The sequence below is a fragment of the Camellia sinensis genome, chromosome 14 (assembly GCF_055761805.1).
Source record: "Camellia sinensis isolate YWXY chromosome 14, ASM5576180v1, whole genome shotgun sequence".
In the NCBI taxonomy this organism is placed as follows: Eukaryota; Viridiplantae; Streptophyta; class Magnoliopsida; order Ericales; family Theaceae; genus Camellia; species Camellia sinensis.
Genome location: NC_138974.1, coordinates 110802884 through 110809625, shown reverse-complemented (window position 1 = coordinate 110809625; position 6742 = coordinate 110802884).

The following is a 6742-nucleotide window of genomic DNA, read 5'->3' as shown; positions in this document are numbered from 1 at the left end:
TTTTAATTACTAAATATTTTTTATAACAAAAATAGGAAATATGCACATATTTGTTTGGTATATTTATTAACAATTTTAAACTTAAATTAAGAAATTATATAGGTATACTTAAAATATATCTAATATTTATTGTATCAATGTTATTTCACTATAACAAAACTAACTATTTACGGCATCATGTTTACGGCATGCATTAAATGTATGTCGTAATTAGTACATTCTACGACATTTTTTTTTTGCAAGCTGTTAATATTTTGTCAGTAACGGCATACATACCATGTAAGTCGTTAATTCATACATTTATGGCATGTAAAAGTATGCCATAAAAAGTATATATTTTTACGGCTTACAAAAATCTGTCGTAAAATATTTGCGCTTAAGATGACATACATTTCATATCATAAAATATTATATAACTTTACATTGCATGCATTAGCATGTTGTGAAAACTTCTACTGGAAAAAATTTTAAATCAATTTTTTTTATGGCATGCAAAAGTATGTCGTAAAAAAATATATTTTCACGGCATACAAAAATATGTCGTAAAATATTTGCATTTAAGGTGACATATATTTCATGTCATAAAATATTATAACTTTACACAGCATGCTGTAGACGTCCCCGAACGTCCCGGGAGGGAATCTCGTTTTGTTCATTTGGGCTCACTACAATTCGGACTCAATGTCATGGTCCTGTATCTAATCTTGCAGAGTGTAATGCAAGACCGATGAATCATCAAAGAGTCCAAATCCGGCAAATCGTTTTGAAAAACTAATTTTTAGAAAAAAGTGCCAAACATGGACTGCTTTGCCAGATACAGAGTCGCAACCTAAATATTTTATTTTGGGGGAATTTAGGAAACCCTGACTCGTGCCTAAGGCCACGTGTCCGTCATCACCAAAGTTGCCTTGGCTCGGGAACTTGGGTATGATTGGGGAAGGTCACTTCGTGAGTACCCCCGCTCGCCCGATCAAAGATCGGCCTCTACTAACCATGATATCGAGTTTTGAAAACATTATGTGCTCTTATTTCGATTTATTAGCCTAGAATTACTATGTGATGCGCACAGCATACAAGTATAGACTGGATTGCCTAAGTTGGAACAAAGCATCGCATATCCGTTTGTTTTGAAAATGGATTGAAGTTTGCTACTCGCAAGTAGGCTAAAACATGGGTTTCGATGAATTATTCCAACTCAAGCAACCCAACCTTCACCCGCAGGCATTCAGGCAGTTATATCACATAAACACATAGCCTCATGGTAAGCATGCTATCATGGCAGTCACTCACACACATGCAAGGATGCTAAAACATAAACACTTACCGAGTACCCCGAGCCAAAGAAAGAAACTAATTAGAAATCATGCATGAATCCTAACTATGCTGAGATGTCTAATCCAACACATGTAAAAATGCAACTATAATAGGCTCGGCTATTCTAAACATGGCATATGAAATGCAACAGATAACACGTATTCAACTTGGAATTGAAATTGAAATACAATGCAGTTAGCATGATGCGCTGAGCCTGGTACATACAATACAGATGAATGATGCAAACATGTGAGCATAAGTATGCTAATTGAAACATGCCCTAAACTAACCATCAAAAGCTAGTAAATAAAAGGGAGAAAGACGTGGGGTTGGAAGACATACATCACACACACGCACACTTATTATAACATTGCCCTCCTCGGAGGATCCGAATAATACAAAACCAGATGAATAATGAACTACAGCTAATTATTACACGACATTAACTAGTTAACAAACAAGCTAAGTAAGCATGTAAACTAAATGAATGTGACTGCCTCGGCTCTGTTTTGGATGACAATGGATGCATGCATGCTCGAGTCGCCTCGTCGGGAAATCCATCGCGATGCTTCATCTCGCCTTTGTGTGCAATTTATTTCAGAAACTTGCACGAAGCTCCAAGAGGCTAAAACTCCACCTTGGGAAGTTGTGGGAGGGCTGCCGACCAGCCAATGACAAGGGGGACCACCTGCCAACCACCCTTCTGTGGTGGAGACCAAAAAGGGTGGTCGGCCTACCAAAAAACCTGGTCGGCCGACCACTTTCTGCCCCTGGATTCTGGTTTTTTGCAACACAAAGCAATAGGGAAGCATGGCAAGGTATTTTCAACAAATGTGTACTCGACCACTCTCCCCGTCATAGCATAGGCTCTAGGGAGTGTAGTCCTCGATCCTCGTGCCACCAATCACCCATCGCGATGCATGATGGCCGAGGAGTCGAATTGCACGACTCAATGTGAAAGGAATGCACAAATGGACATCTAAAGCCAACAATTCTGTCATGGATAGCCAAGAGTGTCGGCGACCGGGAATTGAAGCACGTTTCGTCACTTTGAGTACGAAACGTCCCTCGTTTCTCGTGTTTGGACTAAACCCTACTCCAAACACTATGCAACAACTAGTATGGCATGGCATGCAAACACAATGCAACAACTAGCATGCAATCCTAAACGAAATGCAACTAAGACACGCAAACATGCAAGGAGTGATATGCAAAGGTGCAACTAGCATGCACAATGCTATGAACTATCACTGGCATACTCAATGCACATGACATAACATGGCATACACAATGCAAGATGGACTTAAACCAATATGAGTGGACCTTAGCCACACTCAAATCAGTGGCCAAACATGATGAAATGAAGTAACAACACTCATGCAAACATGCCCAAATGCAAGGAACCAAACCTAAGGCACCAAATGCAACTCTATCAAAGCATGGCAAGGGTGAAATATGGCATACAATAACACAAGTTTCAGCTCTGAAATGGTATGCAAGATGGTCCCAAATCATGCAAATATGTCACACGATGCATGCTAGATGGCCCGAATACCGAAACTAGTGAAGTGCGTTACACTAGAGGTATACAAAGCAATGCACAAATGGCAAAACCAGCCCCAAACAGACCCTAAGCAGGTCCAAGACAGTGGGAAAATGGCCTAAGATGATGGCTCAACATGCATAGAAATAAAGCTCATGCTAAGGCTCAAAATAAGGCATGCAAGCACAACTCTTAAACATATTGAAGGAGTGATGAACATGAGAATATGACAACCTTATATGCTCTGAAATATCATGCTTGATGATGCCAAAACATGTCAAGGGCCCAATCAACGCATGCTAGTGGACCCGATATGCAAAGCTAGTGAGCTTAAATTGAACTATGGCCATATACAACAATGCATGCATGACCCAAAACACTTCAAACAGAGCTAAGGAAGCCCAAAATATGAATAAAATTAGTTTGGATCATGGCCAAAATATGCTAGGAAAGAGGGCCAAAACATCATGCAATACAAGCTAGTAAACCATGATTTACACTACAACCATATGAAGCACATGAGAGGCCACCAAACCAGTCAAAAACAGAATCATGGCATGTCAAATGAAGCCCAAAAACCCACTGAAACTTGACCAATGCATGCAAGAATGACATGCCCCTTTGATAGGCTATAAAGAGGGTTGTTCTACACATGCAAGATGGACACCCAAAATGGCAAAAAGGGCTTTGGATAGAGCCTATGCAGGTCCTAAAACCCACCAAAAATGGCCTGAAACATGGCTTGGAAGCATGAAAATAAAGGCTCTTTTGTTAGGTCGAATATGCTAGTAAACAAGACAAGGGGTGAGAGGGTCACCCCTCTCTGATTTTGGTGCTCAAAATAACATAATAACCACTAAAAATTCATTGGATTTCAGTGGTCAAAAGGGGCCAACAAAGCTCAACACAAAGGCCCTAATGCATGGCTCAAACACAAGATGAAATGAAGCATGCAAGGGGATAGATGACCCCTAACAGAAAAATGATCTTAAACAAACAAGTTAAGGGCCCCAAAATAAGACTTTTTTTAGTTAACACCGAAGCTCAAAAATGCTTGCAAATATAGCTAAAAGATGAAGCAAAACAATGCTTAAAAGAGGGAAAGAAGTGTTACCCTTGTAGCTAAGAACTCCAGCAGCTTATGGACAAAAAATGCAGCTCCTTAGGACCTCTCAAGACCCTTCAAGAAGCTTAGGTTGGTGTTGGAGATGTTAGGCTAAGAGGTAGTGTGCAAAGGTGCAAGAACAAGGCATTTTTTGAGCTTGAAAATAGAGGTAAAGAGAGAGGTGTATGTATATGCCTTCACCAAAAATCTGAACTTTTGCAAATGAGGGAGAGGGTCTCTCATATAGAGGAAGAAAGGTCCAAGCTTCTTCAAGAAGCTTGTGCGAAGGTCCAAGCTTCTTGAGGAAGCTATAGCAAAAAGGGTCAAGCTTCTTGAGGAAGCTAGAGTCAAAGGGTCAAGCTTCTTCAAGAAGCTAAAAAGGGTTCAAGCTTCTCTTAGAAGCTTAGAGAAAAGGGCTAAGCTTCTTTAATAAGCCAAAACAAGGTTGCCAATCCTCCATACACGTGTATGGAGGATGCAGTCTATGCCTTCTAGCTGGCACAGCTGGCACACACTCATAGAGACAGAAAAAGGGGAAGTAGGCCGACCAGTTTAAGTGGTCGGCCGACCAGGGTCAAAAGGTTCAAGCTTCAAAAGCTGGTCGGCAGCCTCTAGGGGTGGTCTCCCAACGCAATGCAAGCTAGTGGTATGGTGGGAGACCAGTAATTGTGGCTCAAAAGTGAGGGAGACCAGCTACCTGACAAGAAAATCGGCCAGCGGAGAAAAGTGGTCTCCAAGGAGAAAAGGTGGTCTCCCACCCTTGTACCACCTTCCAAACAATGAAAACAAGGTCCATGCCAAAAATGAATCAAGACGGATGAAAAACGAGGGCTCGGGGGCCAAAACGCGTAGCCGGGTGCCCCGAAAACTGACTGTTAGGCATCGAAAGTGGCATGCGACCACGAAGGTGGTCTCCCGGGCGACAGTGTCCCTCTAGAGAGAGGAAACAAGGTGTGTGCCAAAAATCGGAGCAAATGGAGAAAGTTAAGCGGTCCCGAACCAAGGCGCACGACTGACGGCTCTGAAAATCGGAAACTGGTCTCCAAACGGGAACAGTGGTCTACGACCACGAAAAGTAGCCTACGGCCACTGAGAGATGGTCTACGAGACCTCTTCCTCCCTTCGGGAAGAGAAACAAGACCTGGTTCGCAAACTGAGGCAAAGCACAAAAGGGTCCCGAGGTTCGGGGGTAAGGCTCTCAGCCGAAACTCCGAAACCTCAGAACGAGCACAACATGCACCATCACCGAGCGCTCAATCGATGACGTCTGAGTCTTAAGGTCAGTCAAAAATGGGGTGTCTACACATGCATTAGCATGTCATGAAAACTTCTACTAAAAAAAATTTCAATTATTGTGTTTAATTTTAATTTTCTGGATTCAATTTTTTAAAAATTGACTTTTTTATTTTTCGTATTTTTTTGTTTTTAGTGAATATTTTTAAAATTTTAAGTAATTTTTTTACTTTTTTAGATGCACTAACTTAGATGTATCTAAAAACTAAAATATTTGTAAAAAAATATTAAAATTAATAAATACAAAAAAATATGAAAATGTACGGAATTTTAATATATTTTTTTTGTATTTTTAGTATTTTGTGATTTTTTTTTAAAAATCATAAATATTAGACTTTTTAAGTATATTTATACTAGGTATATCTAAAAATTAAAAAAATTGTTTAAAATATCAAAAAATTCAGTGAAAATAAAAAAACATGAAAAATAAAAATTTTTAATTTTTTAAAAATAAAATTTGAAAAATATAACCAAACAAGCTGAATTCAAATTATTATTTTTTTTTTATAAATTTAAAAACAAAAACTAAGGTTGCGTTTGGTAGAGTTTTCTAAATATGATTTGAGAATAGAGTTGTATTTTGAGTTTGTGAGTTTTGAAATTATGATTTGAGTGTGAAAAATTTGTTTGGTGAATGAATTTTGAAAAGAGTTTTGAAAAAACGGCTCAGTTTGGTTGTGAATTCAAATCATGATTCCACACCTTAATTCAAGTAGGATGTTTGGTTAGTGTTCTCAAATGATGATTCCAAAACTCTGCACAGAACACCTGCGATTTTTTGTTTTGACAGACGCGTTTTTCTTTTTTTTTTTGAAAATTTTGCCTGACGAGACGTCCGGTCGGTCGATCGGCCGGTTGACCGGAATAGTGAATTTTTTTATTTTTTATTTTTTTGCAATTGATTTATATAATCGAAAAAAATATTTTCTGAAATTTTTAAAATTTTTTATATACTTTAAAATAATTTTGAGTTGTATGTTTAGTTATGAGTTGTAAATTTTTGTATCACATATCAAATGTCACATCAGCAATTCCTCACTCAAATCAAAACTCTTTTCAAAACTATTTTTAAAACTTTTTACCAAACAAATTTTCTATACTCAAATCATAATTCCACAACACACAAACTAAAAATACAACTCATATTCTCAAATCACATTTACAAAACTCTACCAAACGCTACCTTATGATTTGAGTGAGAAATTTTTGATGTGACATATGATATTTGATACAAAACTTACAACTCATAACCAAACACACAACTCAAAATTCTATTCAAAACTCATAAATTTTTTTAAAAAATTCAAAAAATATTTTTTATTGAATATATAAAAATTTACATATGTCAATTACAAAAAAATAAAATAAAATAAAATAATGTACTGTTTCAGTCAACTGGCCAGACGACCAATGGGACGTCCGGTGAAACGACTGGTTAGCACAAATTTTCTCATATTAGACAAAATTTTTAAAAATAAATATAAAAT